Genomic DNA, 24,914 nt, shown 5'->3' on the forward strand with positions numbered 1-24,914 from the left:
GACCTACAGTACTCACCACTACTCTCAGGTTAGACTTTGTTCTTAATTTCTATACAATGTTCTGTCCAGTTGAAACACCATTATTTTGGTTAACCCTTCCCTGATAGTCATTTCCCCCCTTTTTTTTAACTGTAAATATAATACTATTATGAAAAAATTAGGAAACAGCATTTAGAAGTGTCATCCTTGGGGAAAAAAATGATGATGGAGCTTAGAAGCACTGTATTCTTGGTGGATGTGTACACAGCACGTACTTAGCATTTGCTTTTGCCTAATGAATGAAGAGACATGAGTGAAAGAATGTTCTGTAAGTGATTTCAACAAACGATAATGTGAAAGAATAAAGAATGTTTAAAGGCAACGAAGGCCTGTCAACAGGCACTCCAAAATGAATTGCAAAATCCAAACCTGTCATACTCTGATAGCTTCAAGGTTTTTGAGAAGGTTCTGTAATTTCAGCTATGAAAAATATCAGGGATAGATAGTCATCTGTAAAATTAGACAGCAGGAATGTAGAGCTTGCTTTGTCTTTATACCTTGTCGAAAGAATCAAGTGGTAGCAATACTTTTGTGGTCCCTGAAGAAAGGGAACTTGGTGAGAACAGTAGACTAGAGGGCTGTTTGCTGTCTGACTGTGTGCTGCTCAAATATATGGCTGCTGAAACTGAAACTATTTGTGAGAGGCTAGAGTGTTTTCTTGATTTGACTGTCCTTCAGAATTTAATGGGAAAATAGAATTTCTCTGAAAACTGTCTCTCCTTATTTCTACTTGGAGTGCTCTATAATTTGGACCTTGTCAGAGCAGCCTGCCTTTATTTTGAATTTGGAGCCATTGACTCCCTCTTTTTTTTTTCCTGCTGTGAGCTATTTATAGACCAAGAAACATAAGTGGAGGCCTTTTTACCTCTTCACTCATGACTAAAAGAAATTAAGAAAGGAAAGCAGCATTCTTTAGGAAGCGTGATCCCTGAGAATTGGCAACAAAGAAATGAAAAATATTTTAATGCAGATGTCTGTGTGATGGTGATGCATGATGGAGGGTCAGGAAGAAACTCAGCTGCCAGTCCTCAGCAGTTTCTTGCCCTTTTCTGGGACCCTCTTTGGAAGGGATTCCCCATTCACTTACCTGAGCATGCATCCCAAACATATTGTTTATTTACTTATTCCACTTGGTTCAGTGCAGCTATTAATCACCTAATGCTGTATGTTATGCAGTGTATAGGTGGTAGAATAGAGCCTCAACTAAGGCCTGTCTCCTTCCTGTTTCATTCAGGTTCACTGGCAGAACGAGAGCTACTGTAGCTATTCTAGACAGAAATGGGTGAGATACAGTGAATTAGGTGCTTCTATCATTACTGGATGGGTAGTGGAGCAGGCTGTAGGTTAACTTTTGACAATGACAACCAAAAGAAGACTATTGAAAGTGATCCACTAATTAAAAGGTTTACTTTCCCAGTTTTCTCCTTTTTGAACCATCCTTGTACCCTGCCTCCAACTTCTCTGTCACAAAGCTTGGACTCTCCATATATGACAAGAACTGTTCAAGGAATTCATGGATTATGAAGTGTTAATCTTGGGTTATAAAATGTTATCATCAAGTCTGTTATTAATAATGGTTACTTGCTATCCAGTTACTTTGTGCTCAGCCATGTGTTTAAGCCCTTTGCATGCCTAATCTCAATCCACACACCTTCTAATAGTTAGTATTATTATCTGCACATTACAGGCAAGGAACCTGAAGCTAATAAAAGTTAACTTGCCCAGGACAATTCAGTTAATAAATAACATTTGAATTCAGGTAATGTTCCTATGTGGTGGTGCTTTCAGCTTAAAGGAAAAGCTGGACCAAACAAGATACACAGATGTCTGATAAGCACATGGAAAGATGCTCGACATCATCAATCATCAAGAAAATGCAAATCAAAATCATAACTAGATACCAGTTCACACACAGGATGTCAGTACTGTAGATATGTGTTCCAACTTGCCAGTGATATTCAAAACTGCAGATGGTACTTAACTCTAAATATATTGTGTTTTTTCCTATATGCCCAATAGTGTTGCCAGAGTTTATCTGCTCATGTTTTATGCCCAGGGGTGTCCTTTGCATGACTACTTTTACTCTTTAGGGCTATTATTAAGTAAAATATGGGTTACTTGAACACAAGCATTGTGGTACCATGATGATCTGATAACCATGATGGTTACTAAGGGACTAATGGGCAGCTAGTGTATCAGCACAGATGTGTTGGACAAAGGTGTGATTCACATCCTGGGTGGGATGAGGAAACACCACAGAGATTTCATCATGCTACTCAGAACATCAAGCAAGTTAAAACTTATGAATTTTTTTATTTTTGGAATTTTCCAGTTAATATTTTTGGACCACTGTTGAGAGTGGGTAACTGAAATTGTGGGAAGTAAAACCTTAGATGAAGTAGGGTGGCTATCATATTTAAAGGAAAAAAAAACCCAGATAATCAATAGTCCTGGAGCATATGTGGAGAAATTGGAACACTGTTAACAATATGCTATTGGTAAAATGGTGGAGCAACTTTGGATACTAGTTAGCAAGTTTTCAAAAGTTTAAATGTGGAGTTGCCATATGACTCATCAATTCCACTCCTAGAAATACACCCAAGAAAAATGAAAGCATATGTTCACACAAAAACTTGAAAACAAATGTTTGTAGCAGCGTTATTTATAATATCCTAAAAGTGGATGTGAACCAGATGTCCATCAACTGATATGAATAAATATCATGTGGTGTATCCATAAAATGAAGAATTATCTGGCAATAAAAAGGAATGAATATAATGCTACAAGAAGGATGTACCTTGAAAAAAATTATGGCAAGGGAAAGAAAGCCAGTCATAAAAAAATGACATAGTGTGTGATCCTATAATATGACAGACATGTCCAGAATAGAGAAATCAATGGAGATAGAAAGTAGATTTGTGGTTGCCTAGGAATGGAGTGAGGGGGTGATGACTAGAGATAGTTTTTGTTGTTGTTTGTGTTGCTGAGGATTGAACCCAGGCCCCTGCACGTGTTAGGCAAGCATTCTACCATTGAGCTACATTCCCAGCCCTTTTAAAATTTTAAGACAGAGTTTTACTAAGTTGTCCAGACTGGCCTTACTTTCAGTCCTCCTGCCTCAGCCTCCTGTTTAGCTGGGATTACAAGTGTGTATAACTAACCCAGCTAGGGGCTTTTTAGGGTAATAGAATGTTCTAAAATTGAAGTGGTGATTGTATAACTCAATATACTAAAAACTTTTGCATTGTACATTTTAGATGGGTGAATTCTTTGATATGTATACTATAGCTCAGAAAAGCTGTTTGCCAAATTCCCCACCACTCCCAACTTTCTGTCGGGAAAGACCATACTTACCAAATAAATTGCTAGGTAGCGTTGTGGCTCAGTGGTAGAGCGCCTGCCTCGCGTGCGTGGAGCACTGGGTTCAATCCTCAGCACCACATATATAAATAAAATAAAGATATGGTGTTCATCTACAACTAAAAATTCAAAAATAAATAAATAAATAAATAAATAAATAGTTGCCAGGTGCCGTGGCGCATGCCTGTGATCCCAACAGCTCCGAAGGCTGAGACAGGAGAATCACGAGTTCAAAGCCAGCCTCAGCAATGGCGAGGTGCTAAAGAACTCAATGAGACCCTGTCTCTAAATAAAATAGGGCTAGGGATGTGGCTCAGTGGTCAAGTGTCCCTGAGTTCAATCCTTGGCACAATAAATAAATAAATAAATAAATAAATAAATAAATAAATAAATAAATAAATAAATAAATAAATAAATAACTAGCTAATAAAGGGGATTTAGAGGAGTGTGAATAAACTCCACACAGGTTTCTTAAATTTTTTGGCTTACATTGCTTTGTTCTCACTAAAATCCCCTGGAAAAAAATAGTTAATTGAGCATAAATTTAGTTAATATTTTAAATTTAGCATAAATTAAATATTTAGTTTCCAGTTGATTGTCTGGTGGGTAGACCTAGAGGTGTTTTCTTGTTGTTGTTTGGGGTTTCCCTCCCCTCCTTCAGCTATCAGCTATTCTATGTCCCCTCCCTCATTTTTCTCCATATGGAATCAAAAATAAATTTTTTCATGCAGAACGTATTCCATTGGGTTATGCAAAAATAACATCATATGTAGCTTCTGCAGGTTGTACCACTAGTTGCAGAATTTCTGTTCTAGGAAAATAGATTTTTGGGGGTCAAAAATAAGTGTTTACATAAGAGTTTATCCATGAGCTGGATTGGTGTCATTATAAAGTCATACCCGGGAACCTCCTGCTCTCCATCTTCTCATTTTTTCCGTGTCCTTCAGGTCTGCCCAAGGACCACCAAGTTGGTAATGATCTGATGTTTTAATACAATTTTGTGTGCAACTTTGTTTATAAGGAAAAGACAATCTGGTGGTGGTGGTGGGAGGAGTTGTATAGTTAGGTGAAGTTGAATAGGAGTAAAGGAAGAAATGTGATAGAGTGTCTATGGGCTTAGGTAATTTGTTTCAGTTTGTTGTACAGATGTAATTGCTTATGCCAGACTTCATAGTCTACTTGCAACCTAGTAAAACACCTAATGAAAGTTACAAGGCCTTAACAGAATGAGAATTCACTCCAGACCTCTCCTTTGCACTCCACTGAGGGCTAACTGGACCATGCATTTTTTTTTTTAAACGGTGTTTATGGATAAAGAAAGTAAAATTTATTGAGATTCAACTGTATGTTTGAAGGCAGATTATGCTGTCATGTAAAGAGAACAAAGCTGAAGATTTACAACCTGTAAGGGATTTAAATGTAGAGAGTTCTTTTCCCATTGTGCATTAAGTTGGCAACGTGGAGCATGACTTGGATTTCTTAGGCTTGAATGTGGCACACAGTAGGGCTTTCAGGCCTTCCTATTTACTATTTTAAGAGTGTTCAAAAGCAAAGCCCAGGGCCTTCAAAGGTAATGTGGGGAATAGGGAGTTAGGGGAGGAGCAGCTCCACTAGGGCTCCCTGCCTCCCTGCTGCTACCTGGGACCACCTAGAACAGCCTGGAGAAGCTCACAAGTATGGTAGGCAGAGAAACCCCAAAGATCAAGGTTCAGTTCCCAGCTTACCCTTATGAGAGATCTTTACCTTTAGGCAAATCACTCACACTTAAGGTTTTCCTAATCTTTCTTAGAAATGGTCCTACCTTCTTTACATACTTTACATTCAGAAGTCACAGCACTTGAAACAGCAGCGCTTAGTAAGGATTATTATCTTTCTTCCAATCTGCTTTTCTTCTTCACCTTCTTATTCTCTGACCTCATGTCTGCACTAGGTTAGCAGAGAAAATTACCCAGTTTTCTTCACTCCAATCAGAGGTTACCTATTGTTATTTTATGAAAATATTTTGTCTCCTACTACTATTTTTGTGTTAAATTTTAGTTTATATTTACCACATTTCCCTAAAGTGAAACTCACTGGAGCAAAAAAAAAAAAGAAAAAAAAAAGTTAATTCTGGAATAACAGTGTCCAGTAGAAAATTTTGCAGTAATGGAAATGTTTTTGATTCTTCTTGTCCTTTTGCTCTTTCATTTAGAGTTGAAGATCATTTTACAATGATCCATGAAACACTAAGAGATTGAGATTGGTTTCACATTGAACTTATAGATTAATTTAGGGAAGAATCACCATTTTTTACCACATTGGCATTTCCCAGCTCTCTGTTCATTTAGCTTTTGAAAATGCTTTTCAGTAAATCCATGTTTTTCCCTATGAAAGTCCTATTGAAGGTTTATACAGAGCAGAGTGACCACTGTAGGTCTGGATGTTGGTCTGGGTGGCCATGAGCACTGTGAACTAGAGAGAGCAGAGTCTAGAATCAGGGAGGCCATTTAGGAGGCTGTTGGGGGTAGTCCAGGTAAGAGAGGTCAGGAGCCTGAGTTTAAGACTGTGGGAAGGAACAGGAACCAACCCATGCCAGAGACATTTCCTAGGAAGAGTAGACGAGCCTTTTTTTATTCTTTCAGGAAAAAAAAAAGCAGAGTAATAATAATAACTTGCTGCTATTATTGATAACTTTCTATTGAACTGGCAAAGTATTGGTATGTTGTGGTTATCATGGCTTTTCCTTGTAATGCGCCAAACTAGGAGTTACTACTTCTGTCCTCCAGTCAAGTAAACAAAATCTCAGAAAGGTTAAGTAACTCACCCAAGGTCACACAGGGTACAGTGCTGGTATTCAAATCTAAATTTGCTCCTGTCCAAAGGTCATTGAACACTAAGGTCTAATCATGAGCTATGTGAGAATTTATGAAAGTACTTATGAAAATGTACCAGACATTTTGAATTTTATGACTGAAATAAAAATGACTAAAATTCCTGTTCTCAATCATAGTCAGAAAATTAAATTGGAATGTTTACCTAGTTTTATAATGTTTGATAAAAGATCCAGACAAGTCTGAATTTATGAGATCTATAAAATTCGAGCTGTGGAGAGGGTGGGAGAGTGCGCTGTGGGAATGTAGGGCGAGTCATGTGACTCCACGGAAAGCAGCAAAAATATTTTTGAATTCTCAAAGTGTTCCTGGTCATGTATTTCTGGGTAACATTTTGTGGATGTTTTCTTCTATCAGTCAGGAAAAAAAAATGAATGGCCTTAATTAAAATTTCTATTGTCTTTGCCACAGAGGAAGGAAGCCTTTCCTTGGTTGTCATGGTGATGTCTGAATACATCATGGAAGTGGGTAGTGATTGCCACCCAGAGCCCTGAAACGAGCATTTGTCATTTTACTTACTCCCAGAGAGGCTTGCCTTACCAAACTGCATATTTCCTTAATCGCCTTTTAAATTCACATTTGAGCCAAATGTGTGTGTGTGTGTACAAGGGAATGCTCACCACTGCAGTCACCATTACAGCCATAAAGTCTGAAGTCCCATTTCTAATTGCTTTGTGTTCCTGAAGCAAAATGGCATATGTGAGGTGCGTGAAAACTCTCAGAAAGTAATTAGGAACCATCAGCCTTTCACAGGGCACAGCGGGACAGATTGCTTTCTGCCTCCCCCCCTGGCCCCTCCCCTCACGGGCATTCAGAAGTCTTGCAGGAAACACCTTCTCTGTGGGGTAGCCCCTTTAAAGCAGTGGGAACTTAATGCATGGCAACTTTGAATGCTGCCACTTGTCACCAGTCCTCCACAATCCCATCCCTCCCCTCACCCAGTCAGCATACTGAGCCATCATGCTGCATGCTGGTAGAGTGTGACTTTCTGACAGTAAAACCAGGCTCTTTGGTAGGCTTTGAGGTTTCTGCACAGTATGATTGGGGTATAGGATAGTGGGTGCAGCTGAGTAATGTGATGGATTTTCCAGAGCTGTCTGCAGTGAGGTCTAAGGAACACAGGACGATGATGTCTCCCACACCCACCTGGATGTCTGTTCTGTAACCTTTCATGTAGGATGGTGTTGTGACAAACAGCAAAGAATTTGCCATCAGAGAACCAGATTCAAGTCTTAGTTCCCTCCCTTAGTCAGTCATATTAAACCTGGGGTAAGAGACTTTATTTCCTCCCTAAAACGGTAATAATTACAGTAACTACCTTTTCAGGTTATTGTCAGCTGTCAGTGCTTTATAAGCTGTAAATTCTAATTCATTGGCTATTTATTTAGCTTACATTGTATGTGATGCTCTGAGCCAACAGAGGCAGAGTAAGCATGGCAGCAATTATCAAAATGGGCAGTAAATGTGATCCCACTGTGCACAAGCAGGCCCTTAACTCAGGATGGTGTTAGAGCAGACTTCTAGAACAAGGTGACCCTTGCATTTGTCTTGAAGGACAAATAGAAGATAGCTAAAGATATAGGGACCCAGCCTTCAATAAAAGAGAATTGTGTGTGCAAAGATACTGAGGCACCCCACAACCTGGGTATCCCTGTAAGAGTGCTGAACCCTGAGGCAGGGAAGAGACAAGGGGCATTGTTTGTCAGGTTGGGTTTGCTGTAATGCAGTAAGGGAGGGAGCTGTTGGATTTTAATCCAAGGAGTGGCACAACTTCTAAGTTTAGAAATCTTATAGATAGCTGTGGGAGAATCACAGAAAGTGAATTAGGGCCAGGTGTGGTAAGTGTGTGTCTATAATCTCCACAACTTGACTGTGGAAGCTGAGGCAGGAGGATCAAGTTTGAGGCCAGCCTTGGCAATATAGCAAGACTTTTAGCAACTTAGTGAGACATTGTCTTAAAATAAAAATGAAAAATGACTGGAGATATGGCTCAATGGATTGAACTATGGGTTCAATCCATAGTTTTTAAAAAAAGAATTTTAAAAAAGAAAGTAAGTTGGGAATGGGTGAGTGGTATAGGAGGGTGACTTTAAGACCAGTGTGGTCATCCCCATGTGGTTGTAGGGAGGGAGAGGATGGACCAGACTGGGGATGTAGGAAGTAGAGTTGACTAGTCTTGAAGATGGATGAGGAGTGAGGGAAAGATGTAGGTTAACTTCCAAGTCCTAGTTGGCATTACTGTTGATATTTTGGAGGGACAGATTTTCATTGTGCGGGATGATATTGTTTAGCATCCTGGGCCTCCTGCTCACTAAATGTCCCTCACCCCCGGTTGTTGTGATAAGAAAAATGTCAATGCCATTCTTCCAAATACCCCTGGTAGAAAATCATTAAATGGTGGTAACATTCACCAAGATGGGAAATAAAAGATGGGTAATAGTTTGGATATGTGATGTAATTGTGCCTAGAGGACATTGTGATAGAAGTGTCCTGTAGACAATTGGATTTAAGGATCTGGGACTGAAGAGTAGGCAACACTCAGAGACAGATTTAGGGGCGTGAGCTTTTCCCAGGGAGGAGAATAGCATAAAAAAGCAGGTAGGCAGAACCTTGGGAATCATTATGGATCTTGCTTATTCTTGTGAATCAGAGATCTGATAGTATTCCAGGGCTATTTTACAGTAAGGGAAAAATTAAAGTTCTGTAAGAGCAAATGATTTTTCCATCTTACTCTTTCATCTTATTTACTTATTTGCTATTAATTAATTGAATGAATGAATAATTGAGTCTGTTTTAGTTGGCTTTTTCACCACTATGACCAAAAGACCTGACAAGAATAGTTAAAGGAAGAAAAGTTTATTTGGGGGCTCATGGTTTCAGAGTCTTAGTCCTTAGACTGCTGACTCCATTCCTTGGGGCCTGAGGTAGAACATAGGGGTGAAAAGGGGAGGCAAAGGAAAGTGGTTTCTTACTTGGTCTCCCTGAAGCAGAGAGAGATCTCTGCTCAACAAAAGACAAAATATATACACCAAAGGCATGCCTTCCTCCACACACCCTACCTTGCCTATAGTTACTAATTAGTTTATCCCTGTTAGGGGATTAATTCACTGATTGGGTTACTCTCTCATAACTCAGTCATTTTACCGCTAAACCTTCTTGCTTTGTCTTGCACATGAGCGTTCGGGTGACATCTGTCCAAACCATAACAGAATCTCACTATGTTGCCCATGCTAGTCTCAAGATCCTTGGTTCAAGCAATTCTCCTGCCTCAGCCTCTGTCCTGAGAAGCTGGGACAATAGGTTTGTACTACTGCACTTGGCCCAAGTTTCTCTTTTAAACAATTTTGGTCAATTCTCTCCTTGGTTCAGCCAGTATCCCTTTTGAATTGGGAACTCTTTTATTATCTTGCTTTGTGGCCAGTGGATCAAAGTGTCTCAATGGTTGGGCTGATATTATCATCACCTTGGCTTTGTGCATCAGTAAGGAGGCCTCTAACAATCTGCCTTTTTCCCTGCAATGGCAGATTTTCCTTGGTGCCTTCTGTATTCTTGGTTCACTGATTAATAGACACTTGAGGAATTGCAGGGAGGTGTTTAACATGCATCAGATACCATCACTAGCAGAGAATGCGATTCAGTGAGCACTCTTACACTGCAGTCTGCATCCCTCCCCACTGACACAATTTGACGCTGGGGAATTGGGTCTGGATTTGGAAAAACACAGTTTAAATATGTGATTCAGAATCAGTGATGTGCAACTCTCTCCAAAGTAAGAGGTGCACAGGACAGGTGCATGGTACAGAGGCAAGGATGCTTTGCACTCCCGGTTTCTTTACATGGCCTTCAAAGGTTAAAGATCATCAGCAAGTTCTGGTGTCTAACCTGTAGATTTCCAGTCAGTGCCCATGCCAGAGTACTGGGACTTCCAGATAGGAATGTGGGGGCGTGGGGGTTTATTTTCAGAAGTTGGAGAACCTAACAACGTCTATAAATCCTCCGTAATAGAGCTTTCTTCTTACCTTGGAAATGTAAAGGAACTGATTTTGTCATGTTTATCTTCACTGGGAGTAGTCCAACCTTTCACAACTCTGCAATCTAAAGGACTGGGTTTGGATCCTGGCTCTGCCCCTATTTAACTGTATAATAGTCCCAAACCCCTTAATGGTTCTGATTCCTCAATTTCCCCATCTATAAAATGGAGATAATAATACCTACCTCCTGAGATAATGCCTAGAATATATCATATGACAAGCTCACTGTTGTCACTGTTATGGATACCTCTCATTTATCTTACTTGATTTCATATCCATTACCCATGCTTCTAGTTTTTGGTATCTGCAGAAGAGTCCAGCACATTGGCATGGTGGGTCCTCTGTTAGGGCTATGGGGAGCTGGCAGGTTTTCTTTAGGGAGAAGAGACCCCATCAAGAGTATCTATCCTGGGGTTCACCTCTTGATGTCAGGTATGATTTAGAAAGTATCTACGAACGTGCACTGTTGGAATACAATTGTTATTGGAACCCAGTTCTGGCTCCAGACTCTTTTAACTGAGCTTGGTGCTTCTCTCCTACCCCTTCCTCTCTCCTGTTTTACCCCTGTCTCTGTGAAAGACCTAAAAGAAAAAGAAAAGAAAGAAATACTAGTATAAAACCAGAAAGGTATATCAGGATATTTTCCGTAGGCTCAGTGGCGTGTTCTTACTGGAAACTCCTGGTACTTGTGGTTCTGTGGGTCAGGCACCTTCTTCCTGCCCTGTTCCTCAAGCTGGGACTCCCTTCCTGAAAGGGCATCACTAGGAAATTGAAGAGGAAACTAGTTTGGCTGGGCGGGTTTCCAGAATCATCCCATTTTGCCATTTTCTAGAAGTGAGATAGGCAGAGGGAGCCCCTCCCTGACTTGATGTCCGGAGTCCTTCCCCTCAGCCGGAGTACCTCAGACCCTTCGCAGACTCCCCCTCCCCATCTCTTGGGTCTCTGGAGTCCCTAAGCTCTGTCAATAGCATTGCTAGGAGACTCTTGGAGGAGACAGTTGGGAAATAGGAGGTCTGGAGCAGGGTGTGTTGAAGATTGTGGGGAAAACAGCTGCAGGAAGCTCCTCCCACTGGAATGTGGCTACTTTACCTCTTACACCCTGGGTAACTCTTTTCCAAACAAAGACCCTATGCTTTAATTCCTCATGGATGTCTCCTGGGTTCTGGGCGCAGAGAGCCCTCAGATCTGTGTGCTGATACTTACAGCATGCCCCAGTTTATCGAGTAAAGTGCTTAAAGGTCAGGATTTATGTGGGTCACTGTGCATTGCACACCTGCCTTTGAGGTCATGCAGCTGACTTTGTGCCTGCTCTTGATTTCCTCCTTCTGTTACTGCTCTGACTTTGAAGCAGCATGGGAAATATTACTGTCTGTGTCCTCCTTGTAGTGGATTCTAGAGTGGTCCTGCCTCAATGTCACAACTTCTCAGGACTGGAAGCGCTCCCTGAGTTTATCATCTCCAACCTTTTCCTACTTTATAGATGAGGTGACAAGTCTAAGAGTGAACGCCACTTGTCTCCTTTCTACCTGTCTGGTATTACTTACCTTAAACAATTGAAATATCCCCAGTAAGACACAGAGGAAACATCATGATGCAGGAGAAGAGTTTGGCTTTATGGACTTGGATTCTAGTGGGAATTCTAAATCTTTCCAGCTGTGTAGCCGTGGACAGATGATTTAACCTCTCTTATGCTTCAGTTTCCTAAGATGATAATACCTTATGGTGTTGAAGTGACCATTAGAGACAATACATCAGAGGCAAACACACAACACACACAAACATCTTGAATAGTTGTTACAGTAGGTATTCAGGAAATGGTGACTATTACTTTTGTTGCAGTTCCAGTGGTCTATTAATGGGTCCTGGTCATTAACTGGAATATTAAAGCTGTGTGCCTGGAAGAGAAAACTTGAAAAATGAATGGGATTGGTGCCCTTATAAAAGGGGCTTTAGGGAGTTGTTTGCCCCTTCCACCATGTCAGGAAAGCAGCGTACTATGAGGGACGGGTTCTCACCAGACACTGAATCTGCGGGCACCTTGATATTGGACTTCCCAGCCTCCAGGACTGTGAGAAATACATGATAATGTTTATTTAAAAAAAAAAAGTAATGAGAAAAGCTTGACATAGAAATTGTCAATTGTAGTTTCTAAGCCTCCTGTGAGAAAGGGCTTGAAGAACCTTAAATAGCCTCTGTGGTAGGCGGTGACCATCTGCTCTTGCTGCCAGGTCCCTGGGACCTGCCTGGCTATAGATTCTCAGCCATTGCTCTGGACAGCACTTTGCTTTTACTTTCCCGCAACAGGTTTCTCTTCATGCTCAGTGTCTTTACATCTTACTCATGTATTTCAGACTTCTCTGGACTCATGTAATTGCTGCATAGGTGTATTTCATGGATTCATAGATACACAGAGCTGGAGTGGAACATATGGCCATCTCCACAGATTACAGGCCTGGGGGCAGTGTTCTTTTATTACCAACATCCTGGCCAGGTGTTTTTTTTTTTGGCTTGGACTTAGAAACTTCCACCAATAGAATGCATCCAGCTAATGTGATGGTTGTTGACACTTAATTCTTGAAAAATATGCTTCCCAATGGCTCCATCCACACACAGATCCTAGTTCAACTCTTGAACCTCAGGAAACAAGTAAGATAGCTCTGCCTCTTGATAGTGCTTCAGAGATGAAGGTAGCAGTTGTGTGCCCTGAGCCTACTGAGGCCATCAAACTCCAGTTCCTTCAGTGAATGTGGCTTTGATTCATTTGAGCCTTTCTAGGCCTGGCCCATCTCCCCTGGGCTTACTCCAGCTTTCTACTCTGATCTGTAGATGTGGTTCCCAGAAATGGAAGCAATATTTGGTTGGTGTCTGATCAGTTCAGAATTGAAAAACATTTTATGTCCCTTGTTTTCGACTCTAGTATTAACTGAGTCTAAGGTCCTAGTGGCCCTTGGGTCAGTTTTTCCACATTGTTAACTAATTGGGTTTGTAGTAAATTAAGGCCACTAAACTAATACAGATTCTGTGTTAGTTTCCTAGGGATGACATAACAAATTGTCATAAACTGGGTGACTTAAAACAACAGAAAATTCATTCTCTTCCAGTTCTGGAGGCCAGAAATCCCAAATCAAAGTGTTAAGTGGGTTGGTTCTATCCCAGTGTGTCTCTGTGCTTCTGGTGACTGCTGGCATTTCTTGGCATACCCTGGCTATGTATGTGTTCCTCCAGTATCTGCCTCTGTCTTCATATGGCTTCTCCCCTAGGGGATTTTATAGGCCACTCAAATCCAGACCAAGGATCCTGAATTTCTGTACAAGGTCCTTTGGCTGGACGCAGGGATTCCCAGCTCTAAATTTTTTTTTTTTTTATGTTTGCTAGTGGAAATTCTTTACTGGAAGATGGATTTTATTTAAGGAAGGAAATTAACTTTAAAACAATGTATGATCCCCCCCCCCTTTTGACCCTTGTTTTCAGGACCTAGTTTTAATTTATGGTTAAATAGTAATACCCATGACCTCCAGCAATTCTCTTCATCTTTCCAAGCCCTAGTTTCCTCATCTGCAAAACAGAGACTGGATGAGGCCAGCTCTGAGTCATTTTCAGCTCTAAAACTCTCAATATTATGATTTGGAGAAAGCAAGGATTACCTTCTGTAAGAAAATAGGTCTCAAGTTGGCTTCATAAACCGACTAAGAATTTATATCTCTTGACTAAGAAGACAGATTATCATCCATGAATTTGAAAATCTGAATAACTCTGTCCTTTTGTTCACCTTTAGCAGGATATAGAGACTGAATTTCTCCATACCCCCTTCCCTCTTCTCAGTTACTCACCTTTCAGGTGTAAGATATTGTGGGATTGGACTCTAGTCTGCTCTCAAATATTTGTTAAATGAATGTACAGATACACTGATGTTACTCATTATTGTTGTGGGGGAGGCGAGTAAAGCAATAGGTTTCAGGTCTGATCATAGAATAATTAAGCCTTTTTGTTTTGGCAGTAGTGGGGATTGAACCCATGGGTACTTGACCACTGAACTACCTCCCCAACCCTTTTTTTTTCTTTTCTTTTTTCTTTTTTTTGTGAAGTTTTTTTTTTTTAATTTTTATTGTTGGTTGTTCAAAACATTACATAGTTCTTGACATATCATATTTCACACTTTGATTCCAGTGGGTTATGAACTCCCATTTTTACCCCGTATACAGATTGCAGAATCACATCGGTTACACATCCACTGATTTACATATTGCCATACTAGCGTCTGTTGTATTCTGCTGCCTTTCCTATCCTCTACAATCCCCCCCCCTCCCCTCTCCTCCCTTATTCTCTCTCTACCCCCTCTACTGTAATTCTTTTCTTTTCTGAGACAGGGTTTCACTAAGTTGCCCAGGCTGGTGTTGAACTTTTGATCCTCCTGCTTTAGCCTCCTAATTTTCTGAGATTACAGGTGTGTGCCACTGTGCTGAGCTAATTATGAGTCACGTAGGATTTCTCCTAAACACCCAGTTAAAACAATTATTTTAAAAAGACAGAAGCACCTTTTTATGATTGTTTTCCAGAGTGGTTTCCTTATATGTGATGTGAGGGGCTGTTGAGGCCTGAATTCCAGGGCTTGGGCTTTGCATTTTGGGGATTGTTTAGGGAGGTCTGTGATCTGGTCCTAGGCAGTACTGGGTCAGATGTTCTTCTGGAGCCCCTACCTACTGTCAGAGCCCCTTTGGGTGTCTGTCAAGGCTGCATGCACTGGCACCTTTCTTCCTTTGGATTCTTTAGGGATGGCACTACTTATAGTGCCTTTCAGGATTTTTTCAGTGTCTGGAAGGAAGAGTTGTGGTGTGAGTTTTGCCTCTTTGGGAGCCCAGGCAGGGAAGCCAAAGGGTAGGTGTACTTGCTTAGTTGTTGGGAAGATTTTTCTAAGATTTTTGGTGAGAAGGAAAACTCTTGACCAATTTTGTGCCATCTCTCTTTAATTCTTACTCTTAATTCAAGAAACCTTTACTTTTTTTTTGTGATGCTAGGATTGAAACCAGGGCCTCATGCATGCAAGGCAAGCACTCTATCTCTAGGCTACATCTCCAGCCTAAAATCTTTGCTCTTGAAACAATATTCTTCCTAAAAGGAATGTTTTCTCTAAAATGAGTGGTGTGGGTACAAGATGGGGGGTTGCAAAACTCAAATGTGTATAGAGGTTTAGTAGCCTACAATTATGTGCTCTAATTTGCTTTTAAAATACTCATAACACCCCATTTATATTTTTTTCCCAGTATGACTGATATGTGGGTATGAAGAAATTACTGTAAGAAAATTAGAAATGTGGGAGTGATGATAAGTAGCACTAGGTGTTCATCTCAACATTTGGAATCAGTAGGAAGTAGTGGGGATTTCAGTGAACCAAAAGGTTCATTCTACTTCTCATTGGGCCCAGTGTTTCTACAGTTTTTGTTTTTCCAAAATGAGCTGGATTTTTATATGAAAAATTTCTACTTTCAAACTTTGGCTGAATTTTAAATCTATATAGCACAAATAAAATTCATTTGGGGGACAATTTATAAATCATCATTTGAAATATCTGATACAAATGGGGGTAGGCTGGCATATGGGATGAGCTCCTGGTTCATCTCTCTTGAAGGGTTGCTCTGGAAGGTGTGGGGGCACTAGGGGAGCTGCTGTGTTCACCTTTGCATATAGATTTGGGGAAGGAGCCCATGATAAGTAAAATCAAAAGCAAATTGTAGAACATTACAGTTTTATTCTACTTCTGTAGGTATTTCATTTATGTGTTATAGAATTTTAAATGCATAGAAATCTCATAAATGTAAAACCCCCAAAACAACACAAGCATCTGATAAAGGAAGCTGACTCTGGGATTGACACTGAATTAGAGGCAGAAAAGGGAAATGCTTTTTAGTTTATACCCTTATGTAACATGTAAATAATTTTCAGAAAATAACATGCAAAGAGTTGGAAGAATATATGGCTTATGAGGAATATAAGCCTTTGGTGCTGAGAATGTTGAAGAGGGAAAAAATTAGAGTGGCCTGGAGTGATCAGGAAGGACCACTTGGAAGAGAAGGGGCCTGGAAGGTTGGGCAGAATTCATGAGGGGGGAGGACAACAGGAGTCAAAGCTCAGGGGTAGAAAAGGAAGATGACTGGTGGACAGATAAATTTGGCAGGACCCAGGGGTATAGAGAAGTGATAAGAGATAAGGAGGCTTCAGCAATGGGTGGCCATGGAGGGTGTGTGGGTAGGAGATAATGGAACCAGAACTGTGCTATAGCACAATTCATCTGGCAACAAGGAAAGCAGGACCAGGAAGTTTGGAGGCAGCACTTCAGGGTCACTGGTCTCATGTGGCCCCTTAGCTGTCACTGATTCCTGCTAAGGTGTTGCCTGGTGAATGAGGGTTAATACCTAGGTACCTGATGAATAAGCTCTTGGCACTTCCTGTTCCTCCACTCCCTAGAGTGTGAGCCTTGGAAGCCTGCCAACCTCTGCTGATACCTGATGTGGCTCCTCTACCTCTGAAACCTACATGACTCCCAGACATTTTGGAGAATCTGTAAAGCATGTGGTCATTGACTCATGTATCAGCACTAAGAAAACGTCCCCATTTGGAGTTGGGTAGATTTGGTTATGTGGTCTTGGAAAGGCTCTTGACTAATTTAGACCTTGATTTTCTCATTTGCAAAATAGAGCAAATAGCACACCCTCTAGGGTTATTGAGCTAACCAGGTTGATTGATGCCTAGCTAGTGGATGGGCTTTGCAATTCTATTGGCACCTACTTCAATTGTGCATGTGTTATACATATGAAATATGTATCTGTTGATGTTCATATCAGTCTATCCATTGGATTATAAACCTCTATTCAGTGGGGTGATTAATCATTGTTTACCCCCGAAGCACTCAGAGTGCTAAACACATAAGGATTTTGTGCTCTTATACCTAATCCAGTCTTTATAGCAATTGAGTTTTGATTGATTAGGATGTATCTATTGGCCATGATATATTTCTTCTAGGGCTAAAACAAGTTTTGTCAAAGCAAATTCCTTAGAACATATGTTGAGAAGGCTTGCAAGTAATTGATTTGTCTATTTTGCTGTGGCAGATCAATATTTTGCGGGACTTGAGGTTTATACAATTTTGAAGGCCTTCTTTAAAGTATATAAAATTGCAGAAAAGTGTGTTGATAGAGCCCTTCCCTGGGACCTTGGAGGGGGCTCTAGAACTTGAGCTTCATTAGTGTCACAGTTAACCATCTCTCTATATAGAGATATTCCTAATATTGCACTATAGGCAGTATTAGAATTATGAAGGATATAGAGATTTCTAAAAGGAAAAAAGTAATGGTGATAATGGAAACAAGTTTTAGTAAAACTGTCATCCTAAGTAGACTCAAAACAAAAATTTTCTCCCCATTCTCATTCAGTGAGGATATATTGGGCACTACTGAGCATTGGGACATAGCTGCAAAAGCATTAGTCTTTGCCCTATGGAGATTATATTCTGTTGATCACCTACATGTAACTCACAGATCTATGTAGGTTGCAATGAAAAAAGCCTCCATGTAGATTTATGGGTTTGGTGCCTTAGTTTCTCTTTCCCCCTCTGCCCTTTTTCTTTCCATGCCTATTTTTGAGAATGACAGCCAGATAATGAAATTGGTGCTGAGAGAGCCTTAGCCATCCCAAGCAGTGATGAAAGAATCATAGATTGTTACCAGGGTGTGTGGGTATGGTGGCTTGTAAACTGCTCAACTCCTTCCCTGTCCTGACTAGTGTGAAATACTGATGAAAGAGTCATTGTTTCTCCATCAAAGATAGGCTCTGTTTGGGGGCTTATTTCAACCCAGAGCTAGAAGTTGGGTTGTTGCTTAACTTTTGATTATAGAGAAGCAGCCTATCCCCACCAGTCTCTTAAGAACAGAAGCATTGGGCCCTACAGACCAAAGTGCCTGCCTTGCTTTACCACTAGCCAATGCTCCCTGTGGCCACAGTGAGGCAGTGACTCAGAGCTAGAACTGTGTTCCTTCCGGGTTGCCAGATTTTGTGTAGAGGGTGGAGAGGAGGGAGAATGAATGAGCAGGAGCAAGTGGCTGCTGGATTTGTAACACCTTGGGAGGCAGCTGCTCACGAAGTGAAATTGGGAAAGAACTGGGTGACTGGGAGTCTCCCTCCCTGTGTGACTTGAATCTGGATTTCATAAGGCTGTGGCCGGAAAAGACATGATTCTGAACATGGAGCTCAAAGAGAGAGTGAGCCTGTTTGCTGCATTTCCCAGAAAGAACGAGAGAGCAGGTTACTCCTGAACTGGTTTCGTAGGGGTTCAGTTTGCTGCAATATATTTTTATTTGTGAAAGCCAAGTAATGATAAAGAAAGAGAGTTTTTGATGGTTGGGAGTGCCTGCAGTTAAATAAAAAACAGTGCAATTTAATTAGGAATAAATAGGATAAAAGTAGCTTTAACTACTCCTCCCTGATATCAGTACAGAGAACATTCTCTTGGCCGGTGAGAGTGGGGAGGACCACGTTTGTGCTTCCATCTCTTTGTGTTTTCAGTTACAGATAGTGTCGTTAAATTTCAATCTGTGGCTCCTTGGATGGCAGTAGTTTGAGATGATCCTTGGTGTCTTAAAATGTTACAGCCAAATGGAAGATCTTTACAGCACTTGGTTCAGCCTTCTCATTTTACACTTGAGGAACCTGACTTATTTAAGAGCTAAACGGAAGCATAAAACTGAGTATTCTGAGGTTGAAAGTGTTTCCCCTGAAGTTTTACAACTTCTGTAGAATGTGTGTCCCTGGCTCAGATGGACCTACTGGGGAGGCAGTTTATTTTAGGCTGCACTTTCTGAACCATAGGACTCAACTCTATGAGGGACAGAAGTGGGACTGAAGGCAGGTGCCTGTTGACCTTACGTCACTTTGCCTGGCAGGTAAATTCTTTAAATAGAAATTAAACAGGGTGCTGGGTGTTATGTCTTAATGCAAATGGAAGAAAATGTATTCTTGAGCCTCTGTCCTGTCATAGGCTAATACTGCTGGAATTTGCAACATGGGAAAAGACAACTCTGAGTGTCATTTTAGAATGAGCAGAAGAAAAATATAGAAGGCATTGAAGTGTCTCCTGTGGGCTGGGCACATCATCATTACTCTTTATAACACCTTTGCAGTGTTAGAATTATCTCTCCCGCCACACCCTTTCTCTCTCTCTCTCTCTCTCTCTCTCTTTCTCTCTACACACACACACACACACACACACACACACACACATACACACACACACACACACACAAACTCACCAGTGGAGGTCATGCACTGCCAGAATGTGGCAGTGCTGGGATTTGAACTCCATTCTGCGCAACTCTGATCTTTTTAAGGTTTGTGGAAACCTCATGTAGCCCTTCCAGGTTGGGTGTCTAACGCCTTCAATTTATAGATGAGGAAATGAGGGCCCAGAGACATTGAGTGATTTGTTCAGGCCATGGAACTGGTTGGTCAGAACAAAACTGATACTTGGTTCTTATTACATTGTTTCTCTGCCAACTTCCTTTTGAAAAAGCTAGGGGAATGGCTCTCTGGGTTGATTCCTCATTCTATGAAGAGTTTGACTCTAATCTTTTCCTGGGTATTGAGAACCTGTGAGACCTCAGGAAGCAGTTTGCAGCCCAGGTTACTGAGGCAGAGGAGCTCCTTCACAAAATGAGTTAGCCACTGAGAGGATCTGAAAATCTCTGGAGAAACCTATGAAACAAAGTTTTTCAAATTATGCTGGAAAACTTCAATCTGTTTTTGTTTTGGTATTGAGAATAGAATCCCAAGGGTGATTCACCATTGAGCTACATTTCCAGCCCTTTTTATTTTGAGACAAAATTCTGCTGAGTTGCTGAGGGTCTTGCTAAATTGCCCAGGTTGGCCTTGTACTTCCAAGCCCTCCTGCCTTACTCTTCGAAGCCACTGGGACTACAGGTATCCACCAGTATTCCCAGCTGGAACACTTCAGTATGTTAAGTCCAGGATTTGGAAAGTACAGACTTTCCTTTTTGTGAGGTATTCAATTAGTTTGTGACTCCTTTATGCCTGGCTTTGACCCTTTTGGCACCTTTGAATAAGGAGGACAGTTGATGACTGCCCTTCAGGTGATGGGCCTGGGTTTGGCTGGACCTACTTTGCCTAACTGGGTCCAGTTGGCTGCTGCATAGTTTGACTGCTGCATAGCTTGGTGTGGGGTATAAGTCAGATCTGGATAGCGTGGAAGCAGGCAGGCTCTGTTGTGGTCTGCTCCATGCTCCCTGGGGGCTGGTGGAGGCTCCCAGCCCAAGGTAGGATCCTTCATTAGAGCCTGTGGGCTCCTGTCTCCCCTACTCTCTAAGGCTCTTTGATGCATTGGGTAGCTGTTATCAGCGAATAAACTGGGTTCTACACAGCCTCTCCCTGGAGGTGTCATGGCCTTGTGCCTGGGTTCTTGAGATGCAGGAGTTCAGGTGCCGCAGCATGGGCATTCCCATTCCTGTGCTGCAGTGACAGGAGTGGCTGCTCCCAACACTCCAGGAGCTGAGGAGTAGAAGGTTGGGAAGAGGGGAGGAGAAAAAATGCCTGTAAAGTAAGTGGAGAGCAATACTAGAGTGTCTAATCAGTCACCAAATTGTAGGCTTCACACCCCAAACTCTCTGGTTCACAAAAGGGAGAGAGAGGTGATGTTTGTGTTATCCTTCTGTGTTTTTAATCACTCAGTAATTTCCTCTAGGGTGTTTGTATTCCATTCTTTAATTCTGTTGAGTGTATTAACATTCATTTGCAAGGGTGAGGGGGAGTTGCAGGGGAAGGCTAATTTCTACAAATTATTTTGTAACGCAGTTCAGGAGTGCCAAGGATCAAGTGTTTGTGGTGTGTTGGTGTCTCACTCTTCCTTCCTCTGGCATTCTGTTGGCTGATGGCTCATCTCTCTTTTACCTAAGTTCAGATTTCAGTAGGATTCCTGGCTCACTTCTAGGTATAACCTCAAATTTAAGGTAAGAGTCTTCATAATTTTTTCTCATTCATTCTTTTGGCAGACATTTTTGGGCCCCTTCTGTGTACCAGGTGCTGTTAAGGCTGATACAGTAGTGGAAAGACATCAAGGGTCTTGCTCCCATGGAATTCATGTGCTAGTCAGGGAGACCAACAGTAATCATACATGTACCTCAGTGAGAAAAATAACACCTAGTAATAACTGAAAAAGGGTGATGTAATATGAAGGGACTGCTGGGAAGGGCTTGATGATGGTGATAATTTTGCTAAGGTCTGAATGACAAGGAACAAGCTGTGAGAGTGAGGCGGGGAAGAACATCCAGGCTAAAAAGACATTGGATATAGAGGATGTTAGGTAGCAAAGAGCTTGGTATTCAAGGAGCAGAAAGGAGGACACTGTGGCTGGGGCAGGATGGGCCAGGGGAAGATCTTACACGATGATGCTGAGACTAGGCAGAATGCAAGTCATCTCATGTTTTGTAAGCCAAGGTAAGAAGCTTATTTTTACTCTGTGTCATGTGTCACTGTTGTAAGGTTTAATGTAGGAAAAACAACATGATCTAACTTGTATTTGTAAAGATCCAACAGGCTTCTGATGAAGGTACAGAGGCCAAGGTAGAAACAGAAGGAACAATTAGGAGCTGTTACTGCGTCTAATCAAGAGATGAGCAGGGTGCTAGCTGTAGAGATGGAAAGAAGTGGATGAATGCAAAGCACGTTTTGTTAGTAAGGCAATAGGATGTGCATACATCTTATACAGGGAGGTTAAGGTAAAGATAGGAACAGAGGATGACTCCAGGGTTTTGTATAGTGACTATTCCTGGACTGTTACTGGAAATTGGGAAGCCTGGATGAATCTTGGGTTTGTGGGGAAGAAGGATCATTCTATTTTTCCTTGTTAAAATTTAGATGTTGGGCTGGGGATGTGGCTCAAGCGTTTACGCGCTTGCCTGGCATGTGCAGGGCGCTGGGTTCGATCCTCAGCACCACATAAAAATAAAATAAAGATGTTGTGTCCACCAAAAACTAAAAAATAAATATTAAAAATATTCTCTCTCTCTCTCTCTCTCTCTCTCTCAAAAAAAAAATTTAGATGTCTATCAGTCATTGCCATAATCAAGGCACAGTCAAGTTCAGCAAACACTGAGTGCCTTCTATATGTCAAATGTTGTACAAGACTTTTTCATATATGTCTGTAATTGTAACCTTCCAACAATCTTTGGAATATTTGTGTCCCCTGTTTGCCAATGCAAGACTGAGGCTCAGAGAGGGGGTGGTTTGCTCTTATTGGAACCCACATTTTCTGCCTCAGAGCTCTGGTCTGATTTGTTGGCAGGGGCAGATGTTGAAGAAAGTCAATTAGTGCTGAGTTGATAGCTTCTACTTGGAGAGAGCATGGGGACCATGCATTGGCTCATAAGGCCTGATTCCCATGCTTCTGGAAGAAAGGCCTGCCAGAGGAATGCCCATATGCAGCCAGCTGTTATAAAATCTTAACACTTCTAAAAAATAGTGCTAATTTGAAAGACCATTTTAGTAAGAGTCTCAGCTTCCTTAGCAATGCCACATTAACCATGGTGACACTGTACTAAACAAGCTATTTTGTAAAAGCGTTAAATAAAATAAACCAAAAGGAGCTTAAGAAATGTTGAGTGAGTGTGGCAATGCCATTTCAACTGTTGATTGCTACTTTTTTTTTTTTTTTTTTAATCTTTTTTGGTACTGGAGATTGAACCTAGGCGACTTTACCCCTGAGCTACATCTCCAACTGTTTTTATTTTTTGAGACAGGTCTCACTTAGCAAGGCTGGCCTTAAACTTGTGGTCCTCCTGCTTCAGTCTCTCAAGCTACTGTGGTTTCAGGTGTGCACCACCGCATCTGGTGCTACGTCATTATTGAGGGGCCTAAATTAGGTGAAGAAAAGGAAGAGACAGTTTCTTGTGTTCTTGAAGTTTCAATTTCTAGTTTTCAGCCCAAACTTGGAATATTATTAGGTTATGCAGAATTCTCAGATTTATTGAGACACTTGGATTTAGAACAAAGATTGTAAATATTTGCCTTACACACCTAGAGGCAGTGCTGAATGTGGCTTTAACCTGCGAGGTGACTCTTTTTAAGTGTTCAGGGAGCCACATTGAGGAGAAGGTTCCAGAGGTAAGTTTTGCTGAGCATGTTAATGAGAAGATCCTGAATAGAGTCCTGCTCTTATATTTTAAGCTGTTTTTCTCCCTTTAGAGTCTGGGCCAGAGAAGAGCTAGTATTGACAGAGCAGACTCATCCCACTAGCATGCGAATACCACTACTGTCAGAAAATCAGACTTATCAGGGTTCTCTGACTGCCACTGTTGGACATCATTCACACAACTCCAGAAATTCCTTCCACGCCAAAAACACATCTTAATAAATAATTGGAACCTTCATGTTTAACCAAACAGACTCACTGTTCACATTAGACTCAAAATCTATGTGAATACAAAATTGGTCTTGAAAAAACATTGCAAGAAATTGTGGGACTTTACATTCTGACTAGCCTTGTTTGTGGCTGTAGATGAGTTCTTATGTTGCTCAAATTCCAGTTCTACCTAGTCCTCACTTTATTTTGTTACCACGTCTCTTGTGTTGCTGCCAGGCTTCTGCAGGGCCTAACCCAGTCCTTCTCTGCCCTTAGGCCTGTGAAGGCGTGCTTATTTACCTGGATGGTTACCCATGGCCTGCCTTCATGGAGACCAGCCTTCCTCACCACCTTCATATGTGTTTCCTGGTTCTTCTCCAGTGAGATTGCCTGCCATGCTTCTTTGAGGGGCCATTTCTAGAACAGCAGGAATTGAAATTGAAGACTACATTGTGTTTTACCTCATTTTCCAAATTGCTTTCTCAGTAGCCTGAAGAAACAGAAGCACTTGTATAGGAGAGAAAGAGTTTCTGTGCTCCTTTGAAACCAGTCATCTGGCTCCCATCCTGGTCATCTCTGTATTACCAGGGAGCAAGGTGGCAATTCAGGTTTAAGAACGGGTATTTCAGGGGATATGTCTGTACCTGCTAAGTGCTTAAGACAGGGTGATAAGATATGAGACTCTTCATGGATTTTAGAATCAGAAAATGGAGCAGGCTGGGGGCTTTAGGACCAATGGGTCAGAGAAAGCAAGTAAAGCTAGAGGACTTGCAGAATCTAAATGAGTTTAATGGGCAACCTTCGTTTGGAAAGGGTGAGCCTGGAGGAGTGGAAAGAGTTCAGAAGTGGGTGATGTGGAAAGAACCCAGAAGTAGACTGTGGCTGTGGGCAAACTGCCTACCCATTGTGGGTCTCACCTTCCTCACTTGTGGCCTGGTGATGATACATAACCTGCCCTACCAGGTATTTGGGAAGATTGAGTGGAATAACCCAGGGACCTGACTCCTGTTCTGTTGCTCAAAAGAGTGCTCATCCAGAAACTCTTCCATTAGCAAGCTGGGTGTACTTGATCAAAAACAATCAAATTTTAAAACCTCAGTGTTCAGGAAGCATTATGTTGGCTCGCGTATTTTCTCATTATGTCATTACTTCGCCCCTCCACCCGTTTTTAAAATTTAGTGTTCAAATAATGTCCCATAACCCAGAGCCTTGTTT

The 24,914-nt window shown here is 41.4% G+C and overlaps 1 protein-coding gene across 14 annotated transcripts in view; it reads left to right on the forward strand.

Moving 5' to 3' along the window:
* Nucleotides 1-24,914, forward strand: part of Plekha7 (pleckstrin homology domain containing A7) — a 209,153-nt gene that overhangs the window by 99,374 nt on the left and 84,865 nt on the right. The window lies entirely within an intron of this gene.

Source organism: Ictidomys tridecemlineatus, chromosome 4, assembly GCF_052094955.1.
Source record: "Ictidomys tridecemlineatus isolate mIctTri1 chromosome 4, mIctTri1.hap1, whole genome shotgun sequence".
NCBI classification, from domain to species: domain Eukaryota; kingdom Metazoa; phylum Chordata; class Mammalia; order Rodentia; family Sciuridae; genus Ictidomys; species Ictidomys tridecemlineatus.